We start from the raw sequence: 17649 nt of genomic DNA on the forward strand, positions 1-17649 counted from the left end.
CGTCAATAAGAAGGTGCAAGGTATACATGAAACCTTTAGTGAAGCATCAGAATCTAAAACAGGACTCACAGGTAAGGTTCAAATCACAGAAAGTGAGAGTGTCAGTCCACTTGTACTTAAGTCGGCATTGTGCCTTTTGAATTTAATTCCGATGCAATTCTTGTGTTACATCGTCAATAAGACGGTGCCAGGTATACAGTAAACCTGAAGTGAAGCATCGGAATCTAAAACTGGACTCACAGGAGAGGTTCAAATCATAGAAAGATAGAGTGACAGTCCTCTTTTACTTAAGTCGGCATTGTGCCTTTTGTATTTAATTCGGATGCAATTTCTGTGTTTCATCGTCAATAAGAAGGTCCAAGGGATACAGTAAACCTGAAGTGAAGCATCGGAACCTAAAACTGGACTCACAGGAGAAGTTCAAATCATAGAATGTGAAAGTGTTAGTCCTCTTTTACTTATGTCGGCATTGTGCTTTTTGTATTTAATTCGGATGCAATTTCTGTGTTTCATCGTCAATACGAAGGTCCAAGGAATACAGTAATCCTGAAGTGAAACATCAGAATTTAAAACTGGACTCACAGGAGAGATTCAATTCATAGAAAGAGAGAGGGTCAGTCCTCTTTTACTTAAGTCGGCCTTTTGTATTAAATTCGGATGCAATTTCTGTGTTTCATCGTCAATAAGAAGGTCTGAGGGATACAGTAAACCTGAAGTGAAGCACCGGAATCTAGAACTGGACACACAGGAGAGGTTCAAATCATAGAAAGGGAGAGTGTCAGTCCTATTCTACTTCAGTCGTTATTGTGGATTTTGTAGTAAATTCGATTGCAATATCTGTGTTTCATCGTCAATAAGAAGGTACAAGGTATACAGTAAACCTGAAGTGAACTATCGGCAACTAAAACTGGACTCACAGGAGAGGTTCAAATCATAGAGAGTTAGAGTGTCAGTCCTATTGCACTTAAGTCGGCATTGTGCCTTTTGTTTTATATTCGGCTGCAATTTCTGTGTTTCATAGTCAATTAGAAGGTCCAAGGGATACAGTGAACCTAAAGTGAAGCATCGGAATCTAAAACTGGACTCACAGGAGAGGTTCAAATCCTAGAGAGTGAGAGTGTCAGTCCTCTTGTACTTAAGTTGGCATTGTGAATTTTGAATTTAATTCGGATGCAATTTCTGTGTTTAATCGTCAATAAGAAGGTGCAAGATTTACAGTAAACCTGAAGTAAAGCATCGGAATTTAAAACTGGATTCACAGGAGAGGTTCAAATCATTGAGAGTTAGAGTGTCAGTCCTCTTGTACTTAAGTCGGCTTTGAGCCTTTTGAATTTAATTCCGATGCAATTCTTGTGTTACGTCGTCAATAAGACGGTGCAAGGTATACAGTAAACCTGAAGTGAAGCATCGGAATCTAAAACTGCACTCACAGGAGAGGTTCAAATCATAGAAAGTGAGAGTGACAGTCCTCTTTTACTTAAGTCGGCATTGTGCATTTTGTACTTAATTCGGATGCAAGTTCTGTGTTTCATCGTCAATAAGAAAGTCCAAGGGATACAGTAAACATGAAGTGAAGCATCGGAACCTAAAACTGGACTCACAGGAGAGGTTCAAATCATAGAATGTGAGAGTGTCAGTCCTCTTGTACTTAAGTCGGCATTGTGTCTTTTGAATTATATTCCGATACAATTTCTGTGTTTCATCGTCAATAAGAAGGTGCAAGGTATACAGTAAACCTGAAGTGAAGCATCGGAATTTAAAACTGGATTCACAGGAGAGGTTCAAATCATAGAGAGTTGGAGTGTCAGTCCTCTTGTACTTAAGTCGGCATTGTGCCTTCTGAATTTAATTCCGATGCAGTTTCCGTGTTTCATCGTCAATAAGAAGGTGCAAGGTATACAGTAAACCTCAACTGAAGCATCGAAATCTAAAACTGGACTCACAGGAGAGGTTCAAATCACAGAGAGTTAGAGTGTCAGTCCTCTTGTACTTAAGTCGGCATTGTGCCTTTTGAATTTAATTCCGATGCAATTCTTGTGTTACATCGTCAATAAGACGGTGCAAGGTATACAGTAAACCTGAAGTGAAGCATCGGAATCTAAAACTGGACTCACAGGAGAGGCTCAAATCATAGAAAGGGAGAGTGACAGTCCTCTTGTCCTTAAGTCGGCATTGTGCCTTTTGAATTTAATTCCGATGGAATTTCTGTGTTTCATCGTCAATAAGACGGTGCAAGGTATACAGAAAACCTGAAGTTAAGCATCGGAATCAAAAACTGGACTCACAGGAGAGGTTCAAATCATAGAAAGAGAGAGTGACAGTCCTCTTTTACTTAATTTGGCATTGTGCCTTTAGTATTAAATTCGGATGAAATTTCTGTGTTTCATCGTCAATAAGAAAGTCCAAGGTATACAGTAAACCTGAAGTGAAGCATCGGAATCTGAAACTGGACTCACAAGAGAGGATCAAATCATCGAATAGGAGAGTGTCAGTCCTCTTGAACTTAAGTCGGCATTGTGCCTTTTGCATTAAAGTTGGATGCAATTTCCGTGTTTCATCGTCAATAAGATGGTTCAAGGTATACAGTAAACCTGAAGTGAAGTATCGGAATCAAAAACTGGACTCACAGGAGACGTTCAAATCATAGAAAGTGAGAGTTTCAGTCCTCTTGTAATTAAGGCGCCATTGTGCCTTATGTATTAAATTCGGATGCAATTTCTGTGTTTCGTCGCCAACAACAAGGTACAAGGTATACAGTAAACCTGAAGTGAACTATCGGAATCTAAAACTGGACTCACAGGAGAGGTTCAAATCATAGAAAGATAGAGTGAAAGTCCTCTTTCACTTAAGTCGGCATTGTGCATTTGTATTAAATTCGGATGCCATTTCTGTGTTTCATCGTCAATAAGAAGGTCCAAGGGATATAGTAAACCTGAAGTGAAGCATCGGAATCCAAAACTGGACTCACAGGAGAGGTTCAAATCTTAGATAGTTAGAGTGTCAGTCCTCTTTTACTTAAGTCGGCCTTTTGTATTAAATTCGGATGCAATTACTGTGCTTCATCGTCAATAAGAAAGTCTAAGGGATACAGTAAACCTGAAGTGAATCATCGTAATCTAGAACTGGACTCACAGGAGAGGTTCAAATCATAGAATGGGAGAGTGACAGTCCTCTTGTACTTAAGGCGGCATTGTGCATTATGTATTAAATTCGGATGCAATTTCTGCGTTTCGTCGTCAACAAGAAGGTACTAGGTATACAGTAAACCTGAAGAGAACTATCGGAATCTAAAACTGGACTCACTGGAGAGGTTCAAATCATAGAAAGTGAGAGTGTCAGTCCTCTTGTCCTTAAGTCGGCATTGTGCCTTTTGAATTTAATTCCGATTTAATTTCTGTGTTTCATCGTCAATAAGAAGGTGCAAGGTATACAGTAAACCTGAAGTGAAGCATCGGAATCAAAAACTGGACTCACAGTAGAGGTTCAAATCCTAGAGAGTAAGAATGTCAGTCCTCTTGTACTTAAGTCGGGATTGTGCCTTTTGAATTTAATTCCGATGCAATTCATGTGTTACATCGTCAATAAGACGGTGCAAGGTATACAGTAAACCTGAAGTGAAGCATCGGAACCTAAAACTGGACTCACAGGAGAGGTTCAAATCATAGAATGTGAGAGTGTCAGTCCTCTTGTACTTTAGTCGGCATTGTGTCTTTTGAATTATATTCCGATGCAGTTTCTGTGTTTCATCGTCAATAAGAAGGTGCAAGGTATACAGTAAACCTGAAGTGAAGCATCGGAATTTAATACTGCATCCACAGGAGAGTTTCAAATCATAGAGAGTTAGAGTGTCAGTCCTCTTGTACTTAAGTCGGCATTGTGCCTTTTGAATTTAATTCCGATGCAATTCTTGTGTTACATCGTCAATAAGACGGTGCAAGGTATACAGTAAACCTGAAGTGAAGCATCTGAATCTAAAACTAAACTCACAGGAGAGGTTCAAATCATAGAAAGGGAGAGTGACAGTCCTCTTGTCCTTAAGTCGGCATTGTGCCTCTTTAATTTAATTCCAATGGAATTTCTGTGTTTCATCGTCAATAAGACGCTGCAAGGTATACAGAAAACCTGAAGTTAAGCATCAGAATCTAAAACTGGACTCACAGGAGAGGTTCAAATCATAGAAAGAGAGAGTGACAGTCCTCTTTTACTTAAGTTGGCATTGTGCCTTTAGTTTTAAATTCGGATGAAATTTCTGTGTTTCATCGTCAATAAGAAAGTCCAAGGTATACAGTAAACCTGAAGTGAAGCATCGGAATCTGAAACTGGACTCACAGGAGAGGATCAAATCATCGAATAGGAGAGTGTCAGTCCTCTTGAACTTAAGTCGGCATTGTGCCTTTTGCATTAAAGTCGGATGCAATTTCTGTGTTTCATCGTCAATAAGAAGGTTCAAGGTGTACAGTAAACCTGAAGTGAAGTATCGGAATCTAAAACTGGACTCACAGGAGACGTTCAAATCATAGAAAGTGAGAGTTTCAGTATTCTTGTACTTAAGGCGGCATTGTGCCTTATGTATTAAATTCGGATGCAATTTCTGTGTTTCGTCGCCAACAACAAGGTACAAGGTATACAGCAAACCTGAAGTGAACTATCGGTATCTAAAACTGGACTCACAGGAGAGGTTCAAATCATAGAAAGATAGAGTGAAAGTCCTCTTTCACTTAAGTCGGCATTGTGCATTTGTATTAAATTCGGATACCATTTCTGTGTTTCATCGTCAATAAGAAGGTCCAAGGGATATAGTAAACCTGAAGTGAAGCATCGGAATCCAAAACTGGACTCACAGGAGAGGTTCAAATCGTAGATAGTTAGAGTGTCAGTCCTCTTTTACTAAAGTCGGCCTTTTGTATTAAATTCGGATGCAATTACTGTGCTTCATCGTCAATAAGAAAGTCTAAGGGATACAGTAAACCTAAAGTGAAGCATCGTAATCTAGAACTGGACTCACAGGAGAGGTTCAAATCATAGAATGGGAGAGTGACAGTCCTCTTGTACTTAAGGCGGCATTGTGCATTATGTATTAAATTCGGATGCAATTTCTGCGTTTCGTCGTCAACAAGAAGGTACAAGGTATACAGTAAACCTGAAGAGAACTATCGGAATCTAAAACTGGACTCACTGGAGAGGTTCAAATCATAGAAAGTGAGAGTGTCAGTCCTCTTGTCCTTAAGTCGGCATTGAGCCTTTTGCATTTAATTCCGATGGAATTTCTGTGTTTCATCGTCAATAAGAAGGTGCAAGGTATACAGTAAACCTGAAGTGAAGCATCGGAATCTAAAACTAGACTCACAGGAGAGGTTCAAATCCTAGAGAGTAAGAATGTCAGTCCTCTTGTACTTAAGTCGGGATTGTGCCTTTTGAATTTAATTCGGATGCAATTTCAGTGTTTAATCGTCAATAAGAAGGTGCAAAGTATACAGTAAACCTGAACTGAAGCATCGAAATCTAAAACTGGACTCACAGGAGAGGTTCAAATCATAGAGAGTTAGAGTGTCAGTCCTCTTGTACTTAAGTCGGCATTGTGCCTTTTGAATTTAATTCCGATGCAATTCTTGTGTTACATCGTCAATAAGACGGTGCAAGGTATACAGTAAACCTGAAGTGAAGCATCGGAACCTAAAACTGGACTCACAGGAGAGGTTCAAATCATAGAATGAGAGAGTGTCAGTCCTCTTGTACTTTTGTCGGCATTGTGTCTTTTGAATTATATTCCGATGCAGTTTCTGTGTTTCATCGTCAATAAGAAGGTGCAAGGTATACAGTAAACCTGAAGTGAAGCATCGGAATTTAATACTGCATCCACAGGAGAGTTTCAAATCATAGAGAATTAGAGTGTCAGTCCTCCTGTACTTAAGTCGGCATTGTGCCTTCTGAATTTAATTCCGTTGCAATATCTGTGTTTCATCGTCAATAACAAGGTGCAAGGTATACAGTAAACCTGAAGTGAAGCATCGGAATATAAAACTGGACTCACAGGAGAGGTTCAAATAATAGAAAGAGAGAGTGTCGGTCCTCTTTTACTTAAGTCGGCATTGTGCCTTTTGTATTAAATTCGGATGCAATTTCTGTGTTTCATCGTCAATAAGAAGGTGCGAGGTATACAGTAAACCTGAAGTGAAGCATCAGAATCTATATCTGGAATCACAGGAGAGATTCAAATCATAGCAAGAGAGAGTGTCAGTCCTCTTTTACTTAAGTCGGCCTTTTGTATTAAATTCGGATGCAATATCTGTGTTTCAATGTCAATTAGAAGGTCCAAGGGATACAGTAAACCTGAAGTGAAGCATCGGATTCTAAAAATTTACCCACAGGAGAGGTTCAAATCATAGAGAGTTAGAGTGTCAGTCCTCTTGTACTTAAGTCGGCATTGTGCCTTTTGAATTTAAATCCGAAGCAATTTCTGTGTTTCATCGTCAATAAGAAGGTGCAAGGTATACAGTAAACCTGAAGTGAAGCATCGGAATCTAAAACTAGACCCACAGGAGAGGTTCAAATCATAGAGAGTTAGAGTGTCAGTCCTCTTGTACTTATGTCGGCATTGTGCCTTTGAACTTAATTCCGATGCAATTTCTATGCTTCATCGTCAATATGTACGTGCAAGGTATACAGTAAACCTGAAGTGAAGCATCGGAATTTCAAACTGGACTCACAGGAGAGGTTCAAATCATAGAGAGGGAGAGTGTCAGTCCTCGTTTACTTAAGTCGGCATTGTGCCTCTTGTATTAAATTCGGATGCAATTTCTGTATCTCATCGTCAATATGAAGGTCCAAGGGATACAGTAAACCTGAAGTGAAGCATCGGAATCTGAAACTGGACTCACAGGAGAGGTTCAAATCATAGAAAGTTAGAGTGTCAGTCCTCTTGTACTAATGTCGGCATTGTGCCTTTGTATTAAATTCCGATGAAAATTTCTATCTTTCATCGTCAATAAGAAGGTCCAAGGGATACAGTAAACCTGAAATTAAGCATCAGAATGTAAAACTGGACTCACAGGAGAGGATCAAATCCTAGAAAGTTAGAGTGTCAGTCCTCTTGTACTTAAGTCGACATTGTGCTTTTTCAATTTAATTCCGATGCAATATCTGTGTTTCATCGTCAATAAGAAGGTGCAAGGTATACATGAAACCTGAAGTGAAGCATCGGAATCTAAAACAGGACTCACAGGTAAGGTTCAAATCACAGAAAGTGAGAGTGTCACTCCTCTTGTACTTAAGTCGGCATTGTGCCTTTTGAATTTAATTCCGATGCAATTCTTGTGTTACATCGTCAATGAGGCGGTGCCAGGTATACAGTAAACCTGAAGTGAAGCATCGGAATCTAAAACTGGACTCACAGGAGAGGTTCAAATCATAGAAAGATAGAGTTACAGTCCTCTTTTACTTAAGTCGGCATTGTGCCTTTTGTATTTAATTCGGATGCAACTTCTGTGATTCATCGTCAATAAGAAGGTCCAAGGGATACAGTAAACCTGAAGTGAAGCATCGAAACCTAAAACTGGACTCACAGGAGAAGTTCAAATCATAGAATGTGAAAGTGTAAGTCCTCATTTACTTATGTCGGCATTGTGCTTTTTGTATTTAATTCGGATGCAATTTCTGTGTTTCATCGTCAATTAGAAGGTCCAAGGGATACAGTAAACCTGAAGTGAAGCATCGGAACCTAAAACTGGACTCACAGGAGAGGTTCAAATCATAGAATGTGAGAGTGTCAGTCCTCTTGTACTTAAGTCGGCATTGGGTCATTTGAATTTAATTCCTATGCTATTTCTGTGTTTCATCGTCAATAAGAAGGTGCAAGGTATACAGTAAACCCTAAGTGAAGCATCGGAATTCAAAACTGGATTCACAGGAGAGGTTCAAATCATAGAGAGTTAGAGTGTCAGTCCTCTTGTACTTAAGTCGGCATTGTGCCTTCTGAATTTAATTCTGATGCAATTTCTGTGTTTCATCGTCAATAAGAAGGTGCAAGGTATACAGTAAACCTGAAGTGAAGCATCGGAATATAAAACTGAACTCACAGGAGAGATTCAATTAATAGAAAGAGAGAGTGTCGGTGCTCCTTAACTTAAGTCGACATTGCGCCTATTGTATTAAATTCGGATGCAATTTCTGTATTTCATCGTCAATAAGTAGGTCCAATGGATACAGTAAACCTGAAGTGAAGTATCGGAATCTAAAACTGGACTCACAGGAGAGGTTCAAATCATAGAAAGTGAGAGTGTCAGTCCTCTAGTACATAAGTCGGCATTTTGCCTATTGTATTAAATTCCGATGCAATTTCTGTGTTTCATCGTCAGTAAGAAGGTGCAAGGAATACAGTAATCCTGAAGTGAAACATCAGAATCTAAAACTGGACTCACAGGAGAGATTCAATTCATAGAAAGAGAGAGGGTCAGTCCTCTTTTACTTAAGTCGGCCTTTTGTATTAAATTCGGATGCAATTTCTGTGTTTCATCGTCAATAAGAAGGTCTAAGGGATACAGTAAACCTGAAGTGAAGCACCGGAATCTAGAACTGGACACACAGGAGAGGTTCAAATCATAGAAAGGGAGAGTGTCAGTCCTCTTCTACTTCAGTCGTTATTGTGGATTTTGTATTAAATTCGATTGCAATATCTGTGTTTCATCGTCAATAAGAAGGTACAAGGTATACAGTAAACCTGAAGTGAACTAACGGCAACTAAAACTGGACTCACAGGAGAGGTTCAAATCATAGAAAGTTAGTGTGTCAGTCCTATTGCACTTAAGTCGGCATTGTGCCTTTTGTTTTATATTCGGCTGCAATTTCTGTGTTTCATCGTCAATTAGAAGGTCCAAGGGATACAGTAAACCTAAAGTGAAGCATCGGAATCTAAAACTGGACTCACAGGAGAGGTTCAAATCCTAGAGAGTGAGAGTGTCAGTCCTCTTGTACTTAAGTCGGCATTGTGAATTTTGAATTTAATTCGGATGCAATTTCTGTGTTTAATCGTCAATAAGAAGGTGCAAGGTTTACAGTAAACCTGAAGTGAAGCATCGCAATTTAAAACTGGATTCACAGGAGAGGTTCAAATCATTGAGAGTTAGAGTGTCAGTCCTCTTGTACTTAAGTCGGCTTTGAGCCTTTTGAATTTAATTCCGATGCAATTCTTGTGTTACATCGTCAATAAGACGGTGCAAGGTATACAGTAAACCTGAAGTGAAGCATCGGAATCTAAAACTGGTTTCACAGGAGAGGTTCAAATCATAGAATGTGAGAGTGACAGTCCTCTTTTACTTAAGTCGGCATTGTGCCTTTTGTACTTAATTCGGATGCAATTTCTGTGTTTCATCGTCAATAAGAAGGTCCAAGGGATACAGTAAACCTGAAGTGAAGCATCGGAACCTAAAACTGGACTCACAGGAGAGGTACAAATCATAGAATGTGAGAGTGTCAGTCCTCTTGTACTTAAGTCGGCATTGTGTCTTTTGAGTTATATTCCGATGCAATTTCTGTGTTTCATCGTCAATAAGAAGGTGCAAGGTATACAGTAAACCTGAAGTGAAGCATCGGAATTTAAAACTGGATTCACAGGAGAGGTTCAAATCATAGAGAGTTAGAGTGTCAGTCCTCTTGTACTTAAGTCGGCATTGTGCCTTCTGAATTTAATTCCGATGCAGTTTCTGTGTTTCATTGTCAATAAAAAGGTGCAAGGTATACAGTAAACCTTAAGTGAAGCATCGGAATATAAAACTGTACTCACAGGAGAGGTTCGAATAATAGAAAGAGAGAGTGTCGGTCCTCTTTTACTTAAGTCGGCATTGTGCCTTTTGTATTAAATTCGGATGCAATTTCTGTATTTCATCGTCAATAAGAAGGTCCAATGGATACAGTAAACCTGAAGTGAAGCATCGGAATCTAAAACTGGACTCACAGGAGAGGTTCAAATCATAGAATGTGAGAGTGTCAGTTCTCTTGTACTTAAGTCGGCATAATGCCTTTTGTATTAAATTCCGATGCAATTTCTGTGTTTCATCGTCAATAAGAAGGTGCAAGGTATACAGTAAACCTGAAGTGAAGCATCAGAATCTATAACTGGACTCACAGGAGAGATTCAAATCATAGAAAGAGAGAGTGTCAGTCCTCTTTTACTTACGTCGGCCTTTTGTATTAAATTCGGATGGAATTTCTGTGTTTCATCGTCAATACGAAGGTCTAAGGGATACAGAAACACCTGAAGTGAAGCACCGGAATCTAGAACTGGACTCACAGGAGAGGTTCAAATCATAGAAAGGGAGAGTGTCAGTCCTCTTGTACTTAAGTCGGCATTGTGCCTTTTGTATTAAATTCGGATGCAATTTCTGTTGTTCATCGTCAATAAGAAGGTACAAGGTATAGAGTAAAATTGAAGTGAACTATCGGAATCTAAAAACTGGACTCACAGGAGAGGTTCAAAACATAGAAAGTGAGAGTGTCAGTCCTATTGCACTTAAGTCGGCATTGTGCCTTTTGTATTATATTGGGTTCCAATTTCTGTGTTTCATCGTCAATTAGAAGGTCCAAGGGATACAGTAAACATGAAGTGAAGCATCGGAATCTAAAAATGGACTCACAGGAGAGGTTCAAACCATAGAAAGTTAGAGTGTCAGTCCTCTTGTACTTATGTTGGCATTGCGTCTTTTGAATTTAAATCCGATGCAATTTCTGTGTTTCATCGTCAATAAGAAGGTGCAAGGTATACAGTAAACCTGAAGTGAATCATCGGAATCTAAAACTGGACTCACAGGAGAAGTTCAAATCATAGAGAGTTAGAGTGTCAGTCCTCTTGTACTTAAGTCGGCATTGTGCCTTTGAATTTAATTCCGATGCAATTTCTATGCTTCATCGTCAATAAGAAGGTGCAAGGTATACAGTAAACTTGAAGTGAAGCATCGGAATTTAAAATTGGACTCACAGGAGAGGTTCAAATCATAGAGAGGGAGAGTGTCAGTCCTCTTTTACTTAAGTCGGCATTGTGCCTTTTGTATTAAATTCGGATGCAATTTCTGTATCTCATCGTCAATATGAAGGTCCAAGGGATACAGTAAACCTGAAGTGAAGCGTCGGAATCTGAAACTGGACTCACAGGAGAGGTTCAAATCATAGAATGTTAGAGTGTCAGTCCTCTTGTACTAATGTCGGCATTGTGCCTTTGTATTAAATTCCGATGCAAATTTCTGTCTTTCATCGTCAATCAGAAGGTGCATGGTATACAGTAAACCTGAAGTGAAGCATCAGAATCTATAACTGGACTCACAGGAGAGATTCAAATCATAGAAAGAGAGATTGTCAGTCCTCTTTTACATAAGTCGGCATTGTGGCTTTTGTATTAAATTCGGATGCTATTTCTGTGTTTCATCGTCAATAAGAAAGACTAAGGGATACAGTAAACCTGAAGTGAAGCACCGGAATCTAAAACTGGACTCACAGGAGAGGTTCAAATCATAGAAAGGGAGAGTGTCAGTCCTCTTGTACTTAAGTCGGCATTGTGGCTTTTGTATTAAATTCGGATGCAATTTCTGTGTTTCATCGTCAATAAGAAGGTACAAGGTATAGAGTATACCTGAAGTGAACTATCGGAATCTAAAACTGGGCTCACAGGAGAGGTTCAAAACATAGAAAGTGAGAGTGTCAGTCCTATCGCACTTAAGTCGGCATTGTGCCTTTTGTATTATATTCGGATGCAATTTCTGTGTTTCATCGTCAATCAGAAGGTCCAAGGGATACAGTAAACCGGAAGTGAAACATCGGAATCTAAAAATGGACTCACAGGAGAGGTTCAAATCATAGAGAGTTAGAGTGTCAGTCCTCTTGTACTTAAGTCGGCATTGTGCCTTTTGTATTAAATTCGGATGCAATTTCTGTATCTCATCGTCAATATGAAGGTCCAAGGGATACGGTAAACCTGAAGTGACGCATCGGAAACTAAAACAGGACTCACAGGAGAAGTTCAAATCATAGAAAGTGAGAGTGTCAGTCCCCTTTTACTTAAGTCTGCATTGTGCCTTTTGTATTAAATTCCGATGCAATTTCTGTGTTTCATCGTCAATAAGAAGGTCCAAGGGATACAGTAAACCTGAAATGAAGCATCGGAATCTAAAACTGGACTCACAGGAGAGGATCAAATCTTAGAAAGTTAGAGTGTCAGTCCCCTTGTACTTAAATCGACATTGTGCCTTTTCAATTTAATTCCGATGCAATATCTGTGTTTCATCGTCAATAAGAAGGTTCAAGGTATACAGTAAACCTGAAGTGAAGCATCGGAACCTAAAACTGGACTCACAGGAGAGGTTCAAATCATAGAAAGAGAGAGTGACAGTCCTCTTTTACTTAAGTCGTCATTGTGCCTTTTGTATTTAATTCGGAAGCAATTTCTGTGTTTCATCGTAAATAATAAGGTCCAAGGGATACAGTAAACCAGAAGTGAAGCATCGGAAACTAAAACTGGACTCACAGGAGAGGTTCAAATCATAGAATGTGAGAGTGTCAGCCCTCTTTTACTTATGTCGGCATTGTGCCTTTTGTATTTAATTCGGATGCAATTTTTGTGTTTCATCGTCAATAAGAAGGTCCAAGGGATACAGTAAACCTGAAGTGAAGCATCGGAACCTAAAACTGGCCTCACAGGAGAAGTTCAAATCATAAAATGTGAGAGTGTCAGTCCTCTTGTACTTAAGTCGGCATTATGTCTTTAGAATACAATTCCGATGCAATTTCTGTGTTTCATCGTCAATAAGAAGGTGCAAGGTATACAGTAAACCCTAAGTGAAGCATCGGAATTTAAAACAGGATTCACGGGAGAGGTTCAAATCATAGAGAGTTAGAGTGTCAGTCCTCTTGTACTTAAGTCGGCATTGTGCCTTCTGAATTTAATTCAGATGCAATTTCTATGTTTCATCGTCAATAAGAAGGTGCAAGGTATACAGTAAACCTGAAGTGAAGCATCGGAACATAAAACTGGACTCACAGGAGAGGTTCAAATAATAGAAAGAGAGAGTGTCGGTCCTCTTTTCTTAAGTCGGCATTGTGCCTTTTGTATTAAATTCGAATGCAATTTCTGTATTTCATCGTCGATAAGAAGGTCAAATGGATACAGTAAACGTGAAGTGAAGCATCGGAATGTAAAACTGGACTCACAGGAGAGGTTCAAATCATAGAAAGTGAGAGTGTCAGTCCTCTTGTAATTAAGTCGGCATTTTGCCTTTTGTATTAAATTCCGATGCAATTTCTGTGTTTCATCGTCAATAAGAAGGTGCAAGGTTTACAGTATACCTGAAGTGAAGCATCAGAATCTAAAACTGGACTCACAGGAGAGGTTCAAATCCTAGAGAGTAAGAGTGTCTGTCCTCTTGTACTTAAGTCGGCCTTTTGTATTAAATTCGGATGCAATTTCTGTGTTTCATCGTCAATAAGAAGGTCTAAGGGATACAGTAAACCTGAAGTGAAGCACCGGAATCTAGAACTGGACACACAGGAGAGGTTCAAATCATACAAAGGGAGAGTGTCAGTCCTCTTGTACTTAAGTCGTCATTGTGGATTTTGTATTAAATTTGGATGCAATTTCTGTGTTTCATCGTCAATAAGATGGTACAAGGTATACAGTAAACCTGAAGTGAACTATCGGCATCTAAAACTGGACTCACAGGAGAGGTTCAAATCATAGTAAGTGAGAGTGTCAGTCCTATTGCACATAAGTCGGCATTGTGCCTTTTGTATTATATTCGGATGCAATATCTGTGTTTCATCGTCAATTAGAAGGTCCAAGGGTTACAGTAAACCTGAAGTGAAGCATCGGAATCTAAAACTGGACTCACAGGAGAGGTTCAAATCCTAGAGAGTAAGAGTGTCTGTCCTCTTGTACTTAAGTTGGCATTGTGCCTTTTGAATTTTATTCGGATGCAATTTCTGTGTTTAATCGTCAATAAGAAGGTGCAAGGTATACAGTAAACCTGAAGTGAAGCATCGAAATTCAAAACTGGACTCACAGGAGAGGTTCAAATCATAGAGAGTTAGAGTGTCAGTCCTCTTGTACTTAAGTCTGCATTGTGCCTTTTGAATTTAATTCCGATGCAATTCTTGTGTTACATCGTCAATAAGACGGTGCAAGGTATACAGTAAACCTGAAGTAAAGCATCGGAATCTAAAACTGGACTCACAGGAAAGGTTCAAATCATAGAAAGAGAGAGTGACAGTCCTCTTTTACTTAAGTCGGCATTGTGCCTTTTGTATATAATTCGGATGCAATTTCTGTGTTTTATTGTCAATAAGAAGGCCCAAAGGATACAGTAAACCTGAAGTGAAGCATCGGAACCTAAAACTGGACTCACAGGAGAGGTTCAAATCATAGAATGTGAGAGTGTCAGTCCTCTTGTACTTAAGTCGGCATTGTGTCTTTTGAATTATACTCCGATGCAATTTCTGTGTTTCATCGTCAATAAGAAGGTGCAAGGTATACAGTAAACCTGAAGTGAAGCATCAGAATCTATAACTGGACTCACAGGAGAGATTCAAATCATAGTAAGAGAGAGTGTCAGTCCTCTTTTACTTACGTCGGCCTTTTGTATTAAATTCGGATGCAATTTCTGTGTTTCATCGTCAATAAGAAGGTCTAAGGGATACAGTAAACCTGAAGTGAAGCACCGGAATCTAGAACTGGACTCACAGGAGAGGTTCAAATCATAGAAAGGGAGAGTGTCAGTCCTCTTGTACTTAAGTCGGCATTGTGCCTTTTGTATTAAATTCGGATGCAATATCTGTGTTTCATCGTCAATGAGAAGGTACAAGGTATAGAGTAAACCTGAAGTGAACTATCGGAATCTAAAAATGGACTCACAGGAGAGGTTCAAAACATAGAAAGTGAGAGTTATAAAAGCACATTTGCATGCCAAGCGTGAGTATCCTCGGAAACGCGAAATACTAATTAAATAAATAATCAGTGACAAATAAATAAAGCCTATGGCACACCACTGCAGCGCTGTGTCGCTGATAAAACAAAAGCACATTTTCGTTACTCGTATGTTTGATTAAAAAAGGAGAGGACTTGGATAAGTGGTGCGGGAAGCACGTATATTTTATTGACTGGCACAACGCCATATTTAATGTTATATAAGATCACTGCGAGTTGCAATCTTACTAGGCACTCGAATCTGTAAAGAATTTATATTTATGAAAGTAAGTAGAATTATTTAACTGTAGGCTTATTCGTTGAATATATCTGATTTAACTACCTGTGTAAACTTTTTATGTTTAGTAGACAGTCACCTCTGTACGACGTATTGACATGGCTGGCAAATTATTCTAATATTGAGATTTAGATTTGAGTCCGCACCTACCGCAGCAGTCTTTGGAAACGATTTAAATACGAAGTCCGATTATTTGAGTCTTATTTCACGGTCAACTACGAATAACATTACATTTACGAAAAAGCCATTGTCAAGCGTCTGATACCAAATAATTAAACGTCACGTAAATATTAATTACAACCAATCACTATCATACAGTAATACATAATTAATATTTTATTTTATTTTATTTTATTTTATTTATTTTATATTGGCGACTGCGTGTCGGACTTGTTATTTTGTCATTTGTTACATTGTTCTCTTTGTTTCATGTGAAAAATTAATTATCTGGACCTGGACGTGAATGTTTGAGAAATAACAAAGATCTGAAGATATTTTCCAATTCTAAAATTTTGCGGGAAGACGCAATGAAGCTTCCAGCAAAATAAGGTAAGACGCAGCATCTTTGCATTGGCAGGCTTGACCAGACGCATAATTCAGTGTATTAGCTCTTCAGTAGATTCTGTAGTATTTCTTTCATGCGTAGCAGTTTTCAGTGATAAATTTCATTCTCAGTACTTTTCCTTAAACAATAACTTCTGCAACAATACCAATACACGAGTGTACAACATGCCGACTTCTGTACGATACGTTGTAACATGGACAGCAGCCATTAACAATAATCCCATATTCAGTTTACATTGTTAAATTAACAAACAGTCATTGTTGCTACGAGCGATTCATGCTCAACTGCATTTTATTTTAAAACCAGTGTCAAACATTAATTTCTTGAAATTTATATCACGTGTGGCATGGTCATAACTAGAAAACAATACGCAAAGATGGAACAGCAAAGACATACTATTCAGACGCAATCCGACTCGGACGAGAGACAAGTGTTAGAAAATGACTTTACGACAGCAACCGGTAGTGACGATTCATCAAATATTGACGCAAGTGTTAACGGAAGTTTTGACAATAGGCCGTCCACCACAAAAATTTCAAAGTCTCAGTCAGAGCCCATGTTAATACATGACGTCACGTCTAATGACGCGGCGGGGGCAGAGACCTTGCAAACAGTAAACATTGCCAACATGTTACAAGTGCTAATGAAACAGAACGCGGAAAACATGGCAACCTTAAAGACACAAAATGACGAAATTAAATCTGACCTCATAGCAATCAAGGCATGTAATGACACTTTGTGTAAACGTGTGGAACTTATAGACGCCACACTGACCAAACAGATGACTGAACTCAGTACGAAATTTTCCAAGCTTAATACGAGACAAGAAAAGACTACAAATGACGTAGCACTTTTACAGACACAATTAAAAAACCTTAATGTCACGTGTGAAGCTCTTACTGAACAAATTCAAACATGTCCTTCAGTACACGACAACCTTGAAAAACGAATTACTGACGTGCAGAATAAATTTGACGATGTTGAACAACACCTGACTGACATCTTACAATCTGATGCCACAGCTCATTTTCAAAATATTAATAAAGAATTTCATGATTGGGTAGAGAACAAAGACAAACATTTTGATAGATGCATACGTGAAAATTTACCAACAATTGTGCACGACTCCGTAGCGGAATACATCACTAATAACAAACAGCTGATTAGTGATGCAGTACAATCCGTCACTGCACCCATGAGACAATTCACCGATCAACCACAGTCTGAATGTAACGAAAATACCAGTCAAAATGTACAGTTCAGAAACCAATATACATACGAGTGTGACGCACACATACCGCACACAACATACACACAAGAACAAAACACACCACGACAACAACACATACCACAACGTGCAAACACAAACACAAGCTATTATCATGGTAAACTACAGCAACATTATCGTAATTACTCGCCAGCTGAGCATTGCAGTAATTACAGTGGAACAAATCCATATCATAATGCAAAGGAAGAAGAAAGCTTAATAAAACACAGGCAATTTCAGATTTTTATCCCAGAAAAACGAACCATTCATCCGGGGATTTTTCTCAAATCTTTTAGTAACGCATTTCCACGCACTTGGAGTGACCGGAAAAAGATTTCATATATTGTCGGTTACATCCAAGGCGATGCAGCTGTCTGGGCATACAGTCAAGCTGACGTATGTACCACGTACAGTGAGTTTGAGCGTGCTTTTCTGAACAAATTCTGGTCGCAATCCGTCCAGGAGCGACTCAGAAGACAAATTTTAGAACCTGAAACTTTTAACAGTAAAAATGGTAACTTACGCAGATATTTTGAAAAATACTTGAACATGGGACATTTTTTAGACGAACCAGTCGCAAC

Source organism: Schistocerca americana, chromosome 7 (assembly GCF_021461395.2).
Source record: "Schistocerca americana isolate TAMUIC-IGC-003095 chromosome 7, iqSchAmer2.1, whole genome shotgun sequence".
NCBI classification, from domain to species: Eukaryota; Metazoa; Arthropoda; class Insecta; order Orthoptera; family Acrididae; genus Schistocerca; species Schistocerca americana.